Source organism: Tamandua tetradactyla, chromosome 8 (genome assembly GCF_023851605.1).
Source record: "Tamandua tetradactyla isolate mTamTet1 chromosome 8, mTamTet1.pri, whole genome shotgun sequence".
NCBI classification, from domain to species: domain Eukaryota; kingdom Metazoa; phylum Chordata; class Mammalia; order Pilosa; family Myrmecophagidae; genus Tamandua; species Tamandua tetradactyla.
Window position 1 is genome coordinate 27,114,948 of NC_135334.1, and position 18,914 is coordinate 27,133,861.

An 18,914-nucleotide genomic window follows, 5' to 3' on the forward strand; every position below is an offset into this window, starting at 1 on the left:
CAGATGTTCTACTTTGTAAACTGCTGGAATGTGATATACCAGAAGCAGAACAGCTTTTATAAGGGGGAATTTATTAAGTTGCAAGTTTACAGTTCCAAGGCTGTGCAAATGTCCAAATTAAAGGAAGTCTATGAAAAATGCCCAAATTAAGGCACCAACAAGAGGTTACCTCCACTCAAGAAAGGCCAATGAAGTTCAGGGTTTCTCTCTCAATTGGAAAAGTACATGGTGAACATGGTGATATCTGCTAGCTTCTCTCCAGGCTTCTTGTTCCTTGAAGCTCTACCAGGGGCCTTTTCCTTCTTCATCTCCAAAGGTCTCTGGCTGTGAGGGGTCTTGTGGTTCTCACGGTTCTGAAGCTTTTTCCAAAATGTTTCCTCTTTTAAAGAATTCCAGTAAACTAATGAAAACTCACCTGGAATGGGTGGAATCACATCTCCCTCTAATCAAAGGTTAATGCCTACAGTTGGGCACCTCTCATGTCGGTGGAGATAATATAATCAAGTTTCCAATCTACAGTACTGAATAGGGAGTAAAAGAAATGGCTGCCTCCACGAGATGGAGCAGGATTAAAACATGGCTTTTCTAGGATACATAATCCTTTCAAACTAGCATACCAGGTCTGTCAAAATCAATTTTCCATAAATGGGCCTATTTCTAGTTCTTCTTTTTATTTTTACCTCTCTATCTGGAAGCGATAGTTAGTTTTACCTTTTCATAAAGGAAAATTAGAACTCAAAATCTCACAGTTAAAGGCTTTCATGAGTTTTGAAGGAACCATGAAAACAGTACATTTTTCTTTTTAGTTTATCTTTTTTTTCCTAAAAAAACAAAAAGAAGGATTGTTATGTGGAATACCAAAGTTAAATACTTCTGAAATGAACTCATTAACTTTACCTAAAGTTGTTCCAGTTTTCCACAAACTGCCCTTACCTATAGTATACATTTCAGGAAGCTTGGAAAGCCATTTATTTTTTCAAGAAAAAAGAGTGACTTTACTGAAGCATTTTCTTAATACCTACAGTTTAACCTTAGACCAGTCCAAGTATTTAATTTAGGGATTGTAACAAAAGTATCCATATTCTTTCCTCCATAGTAAGAAAGGCCATTTTCTTAGCTGTTTAAGAGTTAGTTCTTAATGATATTTCTGACTAGATCTTTCCTGGAAAGGAATTTATCCCTCAAAGACCAGTCACACCTGTCAATCAGCCACAGCCTTCATTCAGCTTTCAAGTACAGTTGCTCAGAAGCCACTGGCAAAATTATTTCCAGAATGAAGTAGAGAAGAAACAAATGTTTATTTCTTTCACTCTACTTGTCTTTTCCTAACACACTCCTTTTACTCTTATTTATCCCCTCGCTCCACACAAACATTCAGTAACATTGAAATGGGATTTATTATAATACAAACTATATTTTGGACTTAAGGCAAACCAGAAGCAGAGAGATAAATTCATTGACTCAGAAAATAACATACCATCAGGACAAAAAGTTTTCCAAGAAAAGAAAACAAATTTCTTCTCTGGGAGCATACTCTGGTAATGATTCTCTTTATAAACATGTTGTCAAGTATTTGCGATTGCTTCTTATTCATATTAATTCCTCCCCCAAATACTCTTGAAATGATTATTTACTAATAATGTAATTATTTTGGAGCCCTCATGTATGGATTTTTAAGAGGAATGAAAAGGGATTCTCTGTAATGACAGCATATATTTCAGGATAGTCACTCGATATCTGATCACCATGAGGCTTCCCAACTAATGGCCAAGCATTGAGGTAGAGTTGTTCATTAAATATTATAGTTGGGCAGGGTGCCTTTTGCTGATTACCATGTGCAGAACCAGGCAGAAGTTAAACCCAATGGGCCTAATAGGATTTATCAGATCTGGAGCCCTCAAATTTAACTGCAACGAACTTATTGGATCTATAGCCCTGCTTAGGGCCATATAACAGAGACAGGCTTAATCACACCTCAGGGGCCTATACTGGTATGTACATATCTCTATGAGAGATGTGTGCTTGGGAGGTCTCTGGTGGTCTTTTAAAGAAAATTTCATAACTGAGGGTTATAGGACTCAACACTATTTGCACACATTCAATAAGCAATTTCCTAAAATGAATGTGCAAAGACAAAAAGGGGTTTCTTTGGAGAAATAGTAAAGACACAGAAAGAGCTTTCTAACAAGTAAATTAAGCAATGCTGCAAATAAACTAGACGGAGAAATCAACTTATTCTGCAACGACACCCAGCTGAGGTCATGAACCTCGGTTTTGATTAGTCATGAGAATAAAAAGGCAAATCCACAAACAAAAAGTCATAAGCCACCAGATATGAGCTTTAAGTCAGTCTGTTGAATTGTGGATTCTGAGGTAATATCACTGCAACCAACTCTGATCTGCCAGTTTACCTGCCAGCGAAAGAGGACAGATATAGTAGCAGAGCCGCGGAAGCAGAAGCAGCAGCAGGACAGGTTCCAGAGAGTAACTGGGTCCACCCTGTGAGCCGCCCACACTCTATACTTGTTCCCTTAACCACAGACTATGCCCACAGGCTATGCTCATTTGCAGACCGGCCTGCCTCTGAAACATCACAATCACGTGGACAACAATGCCAGGAACTCAGGAAAAGCCGCCATGCATATGAAATTAACATCAAAAGTGCTGCCTGAGATCAGCCCGGAGCAATGGTTTTATCAGACAGGGCTCTTCCACACCCAGCCTCCCGGTAGATTTGGGACAGCCAAAGTGTGCCAAGTGGATCTGTCGTTAGGATACATTTGTCGTTCGAAATCTGAATGATTTTCTAATTACAATTTCCACCACATTCTTGAATATGCAATGCAGTCGAGGATACCTTAGCTCTTAACATGACTTTATGAGCATCCCGCTCAAGTCTAACAAAATGCTGCAAAAGTTAGACTGAATTCATAAGAATCTAAAATTGAAAAGCTTTGCAATTCCTGCTCTCCTGCCAGGCCAGTGTTAAGGCATCACGCCAGTAATCAGTGAGCAGAGGTTCTGGTCCGTATGGTTCGACAAACCACTCCATTCAGCCTCCGCCTCTCTTTTTCTAACAGATGGTGAACAGTTTCTCCTGGTTCACGACCATCTCTATCAGGCGGTCCTTAGACACTTTCCCCAAGTAGGGAGCAGCTTTAACTCGTTTTAGGGGAGACTTGTGCCGAAGGTTCGGTTCTTGAAATGAGCAGGTTTTGAGACGAGGGGGCTGGAGAACGAGATTTGGAAACGCACAGTCCACGCTTCCCCAAAATCACTTCTACGGCGCCAACCGCCGTGAAGCCAACGGCCGACCGGCTGACCGTGACCGTTAGCCGCAGGCGGGGCCGAGTCACGTGCCTGGCGCCAGGGTCAGAGCCCAGCGTGCGCGGAACCACGCAGAGCGACTGGGCCCTCGGGCGCGCGCCTTACGTGCGCGCGCAGGCCGGGGGCGGGGCGTGTGGGCGGGACCTCGGGCGCGCGCGCTGGGGGCGGAGGCGGAGATTAAGCGGGGTTGAGGAAGGAGGCGGGGTCTCCTCCAGCTAGGCTGGGCTGTCGGCGGCGGCGGCGGCGGCGGCGGGACGCCGGTGACCCTCGGAGGGGCGCCTCGGCCATGACTGCGGAGCTGCAACAAGACGACACGGCCGGTGCTGCCGACGGCCACGGCTCGGTGGGCCCAGCAACGGCGAGCGGGAGTCGGAGTGGGGAAGGAGGGCGGGCTCCGGATGCCGAGAGGGGACGGGGTGCGGGGCCCCGGCGGGAGCGGCGCGGATCGCGGGCGAGCGGGCAGGGCCCGCGGGGCCTGAGGGGCTGCGGGCGCGGGGTGGGAGGGGGCTGCTAAGGGGGCCCGGGCTGGCGGGGGCGAGGAATTTGCGCCCGGGAGGGTGAAGGTAGGGCCTCGGAGAGAAGGCTTCAGTCTTTGCAAGGCTCGGGGCGCAGAGATTGAGGACTTTTATGTTTGGGTCTGTGAACCAGCTGAAGTTCGAGCCGGGTTAGGTAATTTGGAAAACCAAATATGAAGGGCTGGACGTGCGATTGTCTGCCTCGGGGCTGTAAGGAGAGTGCTCCCGGGCTCCGACACGCGGTGAGAAAGTTCCGAAAGATGCGGAGTAGGTCGTATGTGTTTTTATTTTTAAATCAATTTTATGTTGTTTTTATTTTTAAATCAATTTTATGGCAGGGTGGTCTTAAAAGAGATTAGAGCAGACCGAAGTTATCGCACTGAAAGCAGGGATTTATCAACACCTTGTGAAAATAACGTGTCCCTACCCCCCCCCCTTTTAAGCATAGAGCAGCCTCCCCAATTATTGCATTAATCAATCTAGATTTTTAACGGGGGGGGGGGCAGAGCAGTGAATAGAAAGGTATGTTGATAATGCTGTCCTATTCCTAATATTTTAAGAAGATTGAAATCAATATAAGGATTTCTGGGCTAAGATGGTGAGATAAAAGAAAACTGGTAACTCCCGGTTTGGGAGAAAATCAAAAGGCTAATAATGTCTGTGTAAAGAAACTTGGGAAATGGGCAATTTGAGAATGTCTTCTAATGTTACTTTGGAATGTTTTAACAAACAGTATTTCCTCCGCTCCCAATACTGAGTTTTTCAAGACAGGATGGGAAATCCGTGTCAAGTATTCAAAGATGAGTTTTGAAATGAGAAATTTAATAAAGTAATTAAAATACTAAGCTGTCAGATACCTCTAAGGAAGAACTATATGCCTTTTTGAATTCTTTTATTGCATTCACAAGAAGACTAGTAATATATAATGTGGGTGCACTTCCTTTTTAAACTCTTAGAAAAAGTAGCTCAGACAGGTCCTGGGCTTCTAGTGGATGGTATCTCTGTGCTGATTTCTAATGGAAATATTATTGTTAGATGTTCACACGTGCCTATTGGAATTTGAGTCATGATTTTCTCTATTTGATTTCAGAGATCAGTTCTATTTGTTTTTAGGACAGTGACTTTTAAAAACGGGGGTGAAAAATCTTTGTTTTGAGGCAATCCTGTTGATCTAGAGAAGAGACTATTTTAAGGGAGAGCAAGTCATGTTTAAGTTTGTTGGGGCCCTATCAGTTCAGACCACGTGCCTGCTAATCTGCAGCATCTTATCTTCATTTACCTCTACCATAGTTTGCGGAGTGACCACTGTCCACACTCTATTTGAGAGTTCCTATGTGAGGTATCTGATGAACGCTTGTATATAAGTCATAGCCATTTTTAGAAGGCTTGGAACTCCAGTGGCTGTGGTTGGCAGTAGCACCCTGTCTCCTGGCGACCTGCAGAGTGATGACATTTGCTGTTCTTCCCAGTGATTTGCCCTATAAAGACAGATGATAAACTTGGAATGCTTAATATTGTTTGCCCTTTCTGTTTTTGCTAATGTAAAATGATTGAAGTTAGCAGGCTCCGTTGAAGAGATATGGGTAAAATACCTTTAAAATCTCAAAGAAAATATTTTAATAAGTTCTTCCTCATCTTGATAAGTTAAGTGATGAAATGGACTCTTTGTTTTGAATTCTCTGAGGCATTCTACCTTTCGCTTAAAGGAAACTGACTTGTTCTGGCTGAGAAGAGTTATCCTTCCCTGGCCCTCAGAAGCAATTTAAAACCTAGAATGCCTTCCTTCTCTTATTGGTCACTTGTACATGGAACAGACGGAATCCTTTGTATCCTTCCAAAATTTCAGTGAGAGAAAAATGTGGTACTCTGGAGAAATACAATTCTTAATATGTACTAGAATCCAAGAGATGAAACTTTGTGATATCACTAAATCCCCTACACTGGGGACTGATGCTTGAATATCTTAAGAGATTATTTTCTCACAAGTTCCTGTTTAATCAATTCTTGACTCAGATAAAAACCAGCAGCAAAGTTTTGGTTCTTGTAAACCTGTCATCTGTTTGCAGCTGAATTAAGCGTTCATGACACACGTTGTCTGTGCTAACTGAGGTTCTTTAAAAACCTGCCAGTTTCAGTGAAAATTTAATGGCCTTTATGATTTCTCTTGATTTATTGACTTATCATTGCCTTCTACCTTGTTTCATTGATTGTGATTTTTGGTACATTGAAAAGTCAGTGATTGATTGGCTTCCGCAACTCTCCTTAGCTACAAATGGTTACTGCTCACATGCGTACAGTATTTATACAGTATATTGACGAATAGCATCTCACCAGGCAAGCTCTTTCCATGAGTTCCGTTTATTACTACTTTCATCCGATAAACCAATAGCAAAATGAAGCTAGCAGTTTCCTAGAAAAATAAAGGTGCTGATAATAGTAACAGCTAACATTGAGAATGTATTCTATGCCACACCCTGTGCTCAGAACTGAACATGTATATAATCTTAATACTTAACTCCATGAGTTTTCTGATGAGGAAGCTTAAACTTGTTAAATTATTTACCCAAGATCACCCTTGGGTATGGCCAGGATTAAATTCCAGGCAATTTTGACTCCTAAGAACCCAAGCTATCTCTGATTCTACTTAGTTGATGGACCCATTGTCCAGTGTCACAACATAATGTCTTCTGAGTCTTTCCTTTCCCCCTCTCTTCATTTCTCAGACATAAATCTACATCAGTGGTTCTCATCTGGAATTGATTTTATCCCGGAAGAGACATTTGGCATTTTGATGTAGTCAAATCAGTGCTACTGGTGTCTAATGGGTAGAAGTGAAGAATGTTGCTAAATGTCCCACAATGTGCAAGACAGTACCCACTCCTCTCCCCCCCAACCAAAGAATTACCAGGCCCAAAATGCCAATAGTGCTGAGATTGAGAAACCCTGATCTCGGTGACATCTCTCCTCATCTCCTAAATTATCTCACTTCTCCTTTATCTTCCTAACCGTCTAAGTACCTTCACTGTCTTCTCCCTTGCTGCTCAAAGTATGTCCATGAATCAGCAGCATCTCATTACCTGGGAGTTTCTTAGAAATGCAGAAACTTGGGTGTGCTGGATCCTGTACCTACTTGCTCTTCAGCTGATTGTGTACATCTCTTCCCAGCTCTGTATTCATTTACCTCGTATGGGTGGCTTGAAATCCCTGTGGTGGGAGTATTTTTATCAAGGAGATAAGCAAACACTTATTTACCTCCCCGAACTGATTGTTAAAACATTTACCGGCATACCACTGCTTGGGCCCACGCCCTAGACCTATTGAATCAGGATCTGCCTTTTGACAAGATCCCTGGGTGATTATACCTGAGTTTTGTGAAGCATGGCCCACAGTATTCCCGTTTTCCTTTCAGACAGGCACAGGTGCTCCTAGATCCTCACACAAAATAGCAGAAACAACAAATCCTCTGTTGCCCTGTCCAGCTGTTGTCTTTTTCATTTCCTTTCTTTTATTATGTTTATTTTATTTACTTTGAACAAGTTTCTAAATCTACCTGTTTCTTTTCTAAAACATTTTCCAATTATAATGTAATTCACTCTCAGTGTAGAGAATTCAAAACTAGGCAGGATTAACCTTTGGCTGATAGGAGACACAATCCCCAGTCTGAAAGCAGCTTGGTTTCCAGAATTCATCATAGAGCTTTAGGTGGCTGCAGCCGCTTCTGGAAAAACCCAATTATGAGGTGGCTCTGAGGACCAATTTAACCTCCAGCAGTAAAAGGACCAATTGCTCAATGGCTCAGTGAGTGGTTTTATGTAATCAGCATCTCTTAGGCCACGGAGAACCTTGCCAGTAGTAAGCTTTAAGTAAGTATTTGTTACTAATGAATGAAACTGATCTCTTATAGGTGACCAGTGACCCAACCACCTTCTGGTTAAATCAGTGGCCTTTTAGTAGCGGTTCTTTTTGCTGTTCTCCTTTGATTATTCAAGTGCCTACTTGGTGCCCAGTCCCTTGCTTTTTTTTTTGGTAATGGTCCCTTGTTATTGTTGATATTTATTTGACATTTGATTTTATAGTATTTATCAATGATTCTGCTTTTTCCTAAAAATTTCCATTATGTGTTTTTTAGTTACTTGCAATAGTCTTATCACAGACAGAAGTACCATGGCAGGCCCTCAGTTCTGAATTGACTACATCGTTTTACAGCTTTCTTTTGAAAATTTAACCCTAGAAAGGACCTTTTAATTTAGCTAATTTAACCTTCTTTATTTTGCAATGCAGTAATGCCTTTAGGAAGTTGATTTGTTCCTGATCGGTCTATGGCAGAACCCTGGTCTTCTGCCTCCCAATCCATTGTCCTCTTATTGCCCCATGTATTAGTTTTTCAGCTGCTAAAACAAATACCATACAGGAAATGATTGGCTCTAGTTTCAGAGGCTAGAAGGCTTGCTTCCTCTGAGGGCTGGTATCTTTTGGCTGGCCTGTAATCTTTGCTTGTAAGGACTGTAGCCATGTTGGATTAAGGTCCACCTTCATTCAGTTTGGGCACACCTTAACTAGTAACTCTTCAAAGGTTCTGTTTACAAAATGGGTTCACACTCACAGAACCAGGGGTTGGGACTAGAACATGCCTTTTATGGGGCCATGCTTCGATCAACACCCCAGTACTACAGTTAAGTAATTTCCCTTGGCTCTTTTGTCCCTTTGTTATCCTGGTTCTTCTACTTTCTTCTTTTTTAGGGACTAAATATTTAGTTTCTTGGCTTTTATTGTCCTTTTTGAACTGCTTCTAAATCTTCATTTCTAATCCTATGGTGCAAATGACGTCCATCCTCTATTTCCAAATGATTTTGAACTGTTCTACTTGAATATCAATCTCCTCGACTTTAAACATTTGCTGCAGTACCTACTTATCCCAGGAGTATTATACTGGCATGGGTATGAATACATATATTTTGGTGTAAGACTTTGTTTTCAAAGCTAAAAATCATCTGACTAAATTCATTTGATAAACTTGTAAGGTATAAGAAGCTTTACAAGTATTTAATAGTGTCTGCCATATACCTACTAGCTACTGCCCTAAGAAAATCTCTTACATTTCAGTTATGTTTATAAGTTAATCTTTTCAGAAATCCTGTAAGATGTGAGTTATCTCTTATTACTGATGGGGAAACTAGGGTCACATTTCTTTTAAAATTTTTATTAATAAATACAATCAATATACAATATGAACATTCTTAACATATGAACATTCCATACTTGGTGTGCAATCATTGGCTAACAGTATCATCACATAGTTGTATATTCATCACCATGATCATTTCTAAGAACATTAACGTCACTCCAGAAAAAGAAATAAAAAGAAAAAAGAAAAGCTCATACATACCATACCTCTTACCCCTCCTTCTCATTAACCACTAGTATTTCCTTCTACCCAATTTATTTTAACATTTGTTCCCCCTATTATTTATTTTTAATCCATGTTTTTAACTCATCTGTACATATCATAAATAAAAGGAGCATCAGAACAAGGTTTTTACAATCACACAGTCACTTGTGAAAGCTGTATCATTATACAGTCATCTTAAAGAAACATGGCTGCTGGAAGACAGCTCTACAGTTTCAGGCACTTCCCTCTAGCCTCTCTAGTACATCTTAAGCTAAAAAGGGGCTATCTGTATAATGAGTAAGAATAACCTCTCAACTCTATTTGAGACTGTCGGCTACTGATACTTTATTTTGTTTCATTTGAGGCTCACATATTAAATCTTTTAAGGGGCTAATATGAGAATTTTAAACCAAAGTCTGTTTGTGTCCATATTTCGGATGAGAAATGTGACTTACCCAGAATCAAAGTGTAAGTAGCAGAACCAGGATTCAAACTGTTGTGACTTAAAGCATAACATTTTCCTTGCTGCAGTACATGCCTTTCTAAAACCAGATGTTTTGTCTACCACTTGATGATTTATGAATCACTGTAACTTGTATTCTCAGTAAACCTTAGAGAAACCCTATGAAGTGAAACTTGCTATGACCAGGAAGTAGAATTTGCACATTGACCAAGCTAGTAAGTAATAAAATTTATGGTGGCCCTCATTTTTTATATGTGGAAACTGATCCTCAAGAAGGTTATTTTTCCAGAGGCTAATGAGTGGTGGATTCTAGATACATAATGCTATTTTTACTATTATGAAAAGAGGGTAAAATGCTAGATACTCAGGCCAAATTAAAGATCTGCAAGAGTAAGTGATAACAGGGTTGCTCCATGATGGCTGATAATCAGTTTAAACTTGAGAAGTCCTAAAGCAAAAATTTCCTCTTTTCCAATCTTCCTGCCCAAATGGTGTTTCCTTATTTCATTTTTTTTGAATGCAAATCTTATTTCTAAAAATTAAAGTAATATTCATATACATAAAATTAAACACTTTAAAATATAAAATTAAGTGGCATTTGGTGCATGATGTTTTGCGAACACCACTCTATTTCAAAATATTTTTATCACCACAAAAGAAAAGTTACCCATTAAGCAATCATTCCTTATTTCTCCCCTCCCTCCTGCCCTTGGCAACCATCAATTTGCTTTTTGTTTCTACTGATTTATCTATTCTGTATATTTCAAATAAATGAATGGAATCTTACAACATGTGACCTTTCAGTCTGACTTCTTTCACTTAACATAATGTTTTCATGGTTCATCCATTTTGTAGCATGTATCAGTATTTCATTCCTTTTTATGGCTAAGTTAATATTCAACTGTATGTGTATATATATATATATATATATACACACACATATGCCACATTGTGGTTATCCATTCTTCTGTTGATGAACATTTGCGTTGTATCCATCCTTTGGCATTTGTGAATAGTGCTGCCATAAACATTGTTACACACATATTTGTTTGAGTCCTTGTTTTCAGTTTCTTTTATATACATCTAAGAGTGGAATTGCTGGATCATACAGTAATTTTTTTGTTCAATTTTTTGAGGAACCACCAAACTGCTTTCTATAGCATCTGAATCCTTTTACATTTCTACCAGCACCTTATGAAGGTTCCAGTTTCTCTACATCCTCACCAATGCACGTTATGTTCCTTTTCTTTTTTTATTTTAGCCATCCTAGTATGTGAAGTGGTATCTCATTGTGGTTTTGATATGCATCTCCATAGTGACAAATGATGTTGAACATTTTTTCATGTGCCTATTGGCCGTTTGTGTATCTTTGGAGAACTGTCTGTTCAGGTTCTTTGCGCATTTTTAAATTGGGTTGATGTTTTATTGTTGTTGAATTATAGGAGTTCTTTATATATTTTGGATATTAAACTGTTATCAGGTATATGATTTCCAAGTATTTTCTCTGTTGGTTGTCTTTTTACTTTCTTAATCATGTCCTTGGATGACAAAAATTTTTTATTTTGATTAAGTCCAGTTTGTCTGTTTTTATTTTTTGTTGCTTGTGCTTTTGGGGTAAAATCTAGGAATCCATTGCTGGATTTTCCAGTTTTCTTTCAAGAGTTTTATGGTTTTAGCTCTTATATTTTAGTTCATTATTCCATTTTGAGTTAACTTTTGTACATGGTGTGTGTAAGGGCATAATTTTATTCTTTTGCATATGGATATCCAGTTTTCCCGGCACCATTTTTTTTTTGCTGTGTGATAGAATGATTTATTAGAAATAATGGGGGTGGCTAACCCCCCATTATTTATTTATTTATCTATCGATCTGTCTATCCTTATTTTTTATTCATTTGTCCATACCCTGGATAAAAGAAACATCAGACACAAGGTTTTCACAGTCACATGGTCACATTGTAAAAGATATATAGTTATACAGTTGTCTTCAAAAACCAGGGCTACTGGAACACAGCTCAATAGTTTCAGGTACTTCCTTCCAGCCACTCCAACACATGATAAACTTAAAAGGAAAGAAACATCAGACACAAGGTTTTCACAGTCACATGGTCACATTGTAAAAGATATATAGTTATACAGTTGTCTTCAAAAACCAGGGCTACTGGAACACAGCTCAATAGTTTCAGGTACTTCCTTCCAGCCACTCCAACACATGATAAACTTAAAAGGGATATCTATATAATGTATAAGATTAACCTCCAGGATAACCTCTCCACTCTGTTTGAAATCTCTCAGCCACTGAAACTTTATTTTGTCTCATTTCTCTCTAACCCCCTTTTGGTCAAGAAGGCTTTCTCGGGTGGGCCACGGTGGCTTAGTGGCAGAGTTCTCGCCTGCCATGCTGAAGACCTGGGTTCAATTCCCAGTGCCTGCCCATGCAAAAAAAAAAAGCAAAAAGAAGGCTTTCTCAGTCCCATGATGCCGGCTTATGCCGGGAATTCTGTCCCACATTACCAGGGAGATTTACACTCCTGGGAGTCATGTCCCAGTAGGGGGCAGGGCAGTGAGTTCACCTGCTGAATTGTCTTAGAGAGAAAGGCCACATGTGAGTGACAAAAGAGGTTCTCTGGCAATGACTCTTAGTCATAATTATGAGTAGGCTTAGCTTCTCCTTTGCAGGAACAAGTTTGATAGGGGCGAACCCCAAGATTGAGGGTTCAGCCTATAAAATTCGTTGTCCCCACTGTTTGCAAGTATATCAGGAATTCCCCAGATGGGAAAGTTTAATATTTCCTCCTTTCTCCCCAGTCCCCCAAGGGAACTTAGCAAATATCCTTTTATTCTCTGCCCAAATTACTCTGAGATGTAACGCAACATCACACTAACCAGTACAAACCAAAGGATCCCGTGTCCTGTTCAAGATTCCATATAATATGGCAGCTCCATTTTTTAAAGATGCTGTTCGTTCTTTATCGAATGAACTTGATACCCTTATTGAAATAAGTGGGCCATAGATGTGGGATTTATTTCTGAACTCTCAGTTCTATTCCATTGGTTCATTTTTCTGTCCCTGTGCCAATACCATACTGTTTAGATTACCATAGCGTTGTAGTGAGTTTTTAAATTGGGGAATGTGATTCCTTCAGCTTTGTTCTTTTTTCAAGATGGTTTTGACAGCTAGGGGTCTCCTTGCCTTCCCAAATGAATTTAATGATTGACTTTTCCAACTATTGGAAATTTGATTGGGATTGTGTTGAATCTGTGACTCATTTTAGGTAGTACTGACATCTTAACAATATTAGGTTCTCCAATCCATGAACATGGGATGTGTTCCCATTTTTTTTAGGTATTTAATTTATTTCAGAAATGTTTTGTGGTTTTCAGTACAAAATTTTTTATACCCTTGGTTAAATTTATTTCTAGATATTTTATTCATTTAAATGATTTTACAAATGGCATTGTTTTCTTGAATTCCCTTTGGAATTGTTCAGTGCTGCTGTATGTATAGAAACACCGCTGAGTTTTTGTGTGTTGATCTTTACCCTGCAACTTTGCTAAATCTGTTTATTCTAGCAGTTTTCTTGTGAATTCTCTGGGATTTTCTACATATAGGATCAAATCATCTGAAGACAGGATAGTTTTCCTTCTTTCCAATTTGGATGCCTTTTAATGAAAAATATTTTCTTAATGTAGTCTAAAGTAAGAAGAAAGCAAGGTGTAAGATAGTATGTGTAGTATGAAAAATATATTCATGTACATAGAAAATTTCTGAAAAAATATATCCAAAATATTAATAGTTTTTTCTTCTGGGAAATAGAACAAGGATGGGAGAAAGAGGCATATTTCCTTTTTATTTTATGTCCTTTTATACTATTGGAATTTCTTACTCTCTACATGTGAAAAAAGGTGAAAATTTTTTTAAAGTTAATGATTTAGTTCTTTTTGTTCTTGCTTCTGAGTTCCAGTTTAATCTCCTCTATACTGTATAAGAGCAGCTAAATTTTTATTTTTCCTGGGTGCATGGTCTGGGAATTGAACCCAGATCTCCACATGAGAAGCGAGCATTCTACCACTGAAACATCCGTGCACCCTGAGCAGCTAAAAAGCTTTTTCTTTTTCTTTTTTTTTTTACATAGGCAGTCACTGGGAATTGAACCCAGGTCTCTGGCATGACAGGCGAGATTAAAAAGCTTTTAATAGTTTTAAAAATGTTTAAGTCATTTTATAAACTGAAACAGTCATTTTCATCTTGTACCTACTTTTTGCATAATTAAATTATCAAATAGCCCATTTCAGGAGATTGGATTGTATCCACAAAAAGTTTCTATTTTGTCATTTTTAGAGTCATATCCTTATGATTACTTTAGGTTCCTTCTTCATGAATAAATTGGACCAATGTGAAATCGTTGCTGGAAGAAAAACTGGAAAAAATGCAGGGTTTCTTGTGGGTCATTCTTTGTTTTATGGAAGTTGGAAAGGTTAGTGATAGTCTCAGAATGCATTGTTAAAACCCTGTTGTCCCAAGTGCGCACACATAGTTCAGTGGTGGAATTCTCACCTGCCATGCGGGACACGTGGGTTTGATTCCCAGCCCTTGCACCAAAAGAAAAAAAGAGGAACAAAATTCTCTGATATACATATCGCATATCTGCCTCTATGTGTGTATCTTTAGATACAGAAATACATATATGTAGGGAAACAAATTAAAAAAAAAAAGACTCTTGTCCTGACTCGTCCTTTTGAAGCTGCTACTATGTATTTTTGACTTCTCTTACTCTTTTACTTTCCTTTAGAGCTTGAGTTTTATTTTAAAGTTGAAAAATCAGATCTTTAACTTGGGATGGGGTTTTACTAGGCACACGTTAGCATTTCTTTGGAATAAAGCAAAGCAACACTTACCAGTTATTGGTTTTAAATCTAGAAGTATCTTTGTAAGAGATCAAGAAGCATGTACATCATAATGATGGAAATAGCATCCCTGTTTGAAGGAATGGAATAATCTAGAAAGCTCCTCACAATGCTAAATTGGTTCTTTTAAAAATAAAACTCTTCCTTAATTAGTCATCTAACAAATTGGCCTTATTTGATCTAAGACAGTTTAGTTTAGGACTGCAGTAGGTTTAGTTTAGGTTGCAGTAGGACTAGGCCAACATAGTGTATTACAAAAACTTGACAATTTTTTATTGCCTTAATAATCTTGTTTATTGCTTATTGTGAGGTGAGTTATTTTCTTTGTTTTGAGGAAACCTCAGTCCTGAGAAGTAGACTACAGTGTACCAGAACCACAGAGTAGCCAAGGTCAGAAAGCTTGGGTTCCTTCTTTCTAGAGATCTGCTTGTACCTGTCTTTCTTCACTGCCTCCAGGCAGGAAAAGAGAGCAGTTTTTGTTTTAAGAAAATGATGTGAAGTTAGGAAAGGAAATACAAACCTGTTGACTCTTGCCAGCTACTTCATTGTGACTGGAGCACAGGCTTGTCTTGTCTCATCTTGGGTGTGTACTTTATAAATAGCTTAGGGCGAAGGTAATATTTAAATCGGCTTCCTGTGAAGTTCAGGAAAAACTGTGTATTAATATTGAATCCTAATGAGTTTGGTTTCTTTGATACTTACAATTAACACTTAATATATAGTACTTGTTAAGATTTGGGGTGTGGGTGCTGTTGAAAACTTAGGTTTAGCTAAATATTTACAAGTCAGTTGTGTCATAGCAGTTGTATATGTGTGCCGATGTCATAGCTTAATGTTTGTGAAATTCATTGTTCAAACTCTTAGTAGTTATATTTGATTTATCTTTTAATTTAAGGCATTGGTGACAGACTTAGTGACCTTGGGTAAATAGCATAACTTCCGTAAACCTTAGTTTATTAGTTTGCACAGTTGAGATGATGATTCTTACTTTTTAGGGTTATTATAAAAATGTTACATGTATATGAGTCACCTAAGTTTCCCGGCGTAAAGTGAGTGTTCAATAAATGTTAGTTATAATTATCAGCATGGTCCTATGTGAAAACCCAGTAAGCACTGTCCTGTGAGGAATTCAGAATGGGCCGTATGTTATATTATTCTTGCTCTTAGAGAGGCAAAAATTTCAGTTTGAAAACTATTAGAGAACAGTATGGTGAGAAAAGCAGGATAAAGACTGTATACATTCAGAGACTTACTCATTCACCAACCTGGGAAATTAGAAAGGAAGGAGAATCCTGTAGACCAGAGTTCTTGGGAACAACTCATTTGAGGAGTTAAGACGTTTATAGCCCTTTTCTGTAGATTGGCATTCCATAGTTAAACAGATTATAGGAGATATTACTGGAGATAATAGAAGCAAAACTCCAAAGCAAGAGAGAAGAGTTATGGTGACATAAGGAAGTAAGTAGAAGAAAATGTTGAGCAGGTAAAGGGTGGAGTCAGTTTGTGATCTTTGAATGACAAGATGAAGAATTTGGATATGAATTAAACATGGAGAATGTTGTTCTTGGAGCTGTACAAATAAATTTTTTTTTGAAGTCAGAGAAGTGGATTTACAGAAAAATATAGTTCCCATATTTCACCCTTTACATACATAGTTTTCTCTATTATTACTATGTTAATATGGTACCTTTGTAACAATTGATGAAAGAATATTATTTTAATTACACTATTAACTGTAGTTCATAGTTTACATTCGGGTTCACTGTTGTATAGTCCTTTGGTTTTTTGTGTTGTGTGTGTGTGTTTTGTTTTTTTAGATTTTATTCTAGGAACAAATTTTCAACTTAAAATTAACCCCCTTAGCCAGATACCAATATTTAATTCAGTGGTGTTAATTACATTCACAATAACATCACCACCATCCATTGTCAAACAGAAATTCCCCATTCTGTTTCCATCACCCCAGATAGAAAATCTGTACCAGTTGATCATTAACTCCCTATTTTGTACCCTTGCCCCATCTCCTGGTAGCTGATATTGTAGTTTCTAACTCTATGAATTTACTCATTCTAATTATTCCTTATCAGTAAGAACATACAGTATTTTTCCTTTTGTATCTAGCTGATTTCACTCAACATGGTGTCTTCAAGTTCCATCCATGTTGTCGTCATATATATCAGAACTCCATTCTTTTATATAGTTCAGTAGTATCCTGTGGTATGTATACACTACATTTTGTTTTATCCATTCATCAGTTCATGGATATTTGGGTTACTTCCATGTTTTGGCAATTATGAATGATGCCACTGTGAACATCAGTGTGCAGATTTCTATTTGAGTCCCTGCTTTCAGTACTTTGGGGTATATATCTAGCGGTGTGATTACTGGATCATATGATAATTCTACACTTAACTTTCTGAGAAACTGCCAGACTCTTCCACAGTGGCTGCACCATTTTATATTCTCACCAGCAATGAATGAGTGTTCCTGTATCTCCACATTGTCTCCAATACTTCTATTTTTCTGTTTTCTTAATAGTAGCCGTTCTGGTGGGTATGAAATGGTATCATTGTGGTTTCGATTTGCGTTTTCCTGATGACTGATGATGTTGAACATCTTCTTATGTGCTTATTGGCCATCTTTGTATCTTTGGAGAAATGTCTATTCAAGTCTTTGGCCGATTTATTTTTTATTAATTTTTTAAGTTAAAAAAATATAACAACAAACACAAACATTCTTAACATATGGTCATTCCATTCTACATATATAATCACTAATTCACAATATCATCACATAGTTGCATATTCATCATCATGATCATTTCTTAGAACATTTACATCTATTCAGAAAAAGAAATAAAAAGAAAACAGAAAAAAATTCATGCATACCATTAATTACCCCTTGCCCCTCCCTTTCATTGATCACTAGCATTTCAATCTAAATTTAACATTTGTTACCCCTATTATTTATTTTTATTCCATATGTTTTACTCATTTGTTGATAAGGTAGATAAAAGGTGCATCAGACACAAGGTTTTCACAATCACACAGTCACATTGTGAAAGCTATATCATTAAACAATCATCTTCCAGAAACTTGGCTACTGGAACACAGCTCTACATTTTCAGGCAGTTCTCTCCAGCCTCTCCATCACTTCTTGACTAACAAGGTGATATCTATTTAATGCGTACGAATAACCTCCAGGATAACCTCTCGACTCTCTTTGGAATCTCTCAGCCATTGACACTTAATTTTGTCTCATTTCGCTCTTACCCCTTTTGGTTGAGAAGGTTTTCTCAATCCCTTGATGCTAAGTCTCAGCTCATTCTAGGGGTTTTCTCAGTCCCTTGATGCTGAGTCTCAGCTCATTCTAGGATTTTTGTCCCATGTTGCCAGGAAGGTCCACACCCCTGCGAGTCATGTCCCACGTAGACAGGGGAAGGGCAGTGAGTTTGCTTGTTGTGTTGGCTGGAGAGAGAGGCCACATCTGAGCAACAGAAGAGGTTCTCTTGGGGGTGACTCGTAGGCCTAATTTTAAGTAGGCTTGACCTATCCTTTTGGGGTTAAGTTTCATATGAACAAACCCCAAGATTGGGGGCTCAGTCTATTGCTTTGGTTGTCTGCACTGCTTGTGAGAATATCAAGAATTCAACTTGGGAATGTTGAATTTTCTCCCTTTCTCACCATTCCCGCAAGGGGACTTTGCAAATCCTTTTTTATTCACTGTTCAACTCACTCTGGGATTTATCAGGGCAGCACTCTGAACAAACCAACAAAATCTCATGCCCTACTCAAGGTTCCATGTACTTATGGTGTTCAATTAAGCTGTCTACATAAGTTATGTTAGGAAATAAACTAGTCAAAATATAAATTTTGTACCAAACAAACATTTTTTACTTTAGTCTCACACATGGTAAAATTTTAAAATATTAATTACCATCTATTTTCAGCACCCTGCAGTAATGACATTCCTTTGTTCTTCCTCATGCAAAAACATTTTTAAATTTGTACATTTAGTCACTATTATTATACACTCTAGGCATTCCTAGATTATACCATCTCAGTCTTTATTATCTATCTTTCTTTCTGATTTCATTTGTGCCCCTAGCCCTCCTCCTTCTATCATTCTCACATTCAGTTTCATTCAGTGTTCTAACATAATTGTATTACAGTTAGGTAGTATTATGCTATCCATTTCTGAGTTTTTACAATCAGTCCTGTTGCGCAATCTTTATCCCTTCAGCTCCAATTACCCAGTATCTTACCCTATTTCTATCTCCTTATGGTCTCTGTTACCAAGGAAATTCTCCAAG

At 38.4% G+C, this 18,914-nt stretch overlaps 1 protein-coding gene across 9 annotated transcripts in view; it reads left to right on the forward strand.

The window, feature by feature from the left end:
* Window positions 1-6,101: 6,101 nt before the first annotated feature.
* The window catches only part of USP28 (ubiquitin specific peptidase 28), a 90,911-nt gene continuing 78,098 nt past the window's right edge, over window positions 6,102-18,914 (forward strand). For all 9 annotated transcript variants that reach the window (XM_077112886.1, XM_077112885.1, XM_077112883.1 and 6 more), the window contains exon 1: window positions 6,102-7,705. The gene's annotated coding sequence lies outside the window, so the exon portion shown is untranslated. The remainder of the gene's footprint in view (window positions 7,706-18,914) is intronic.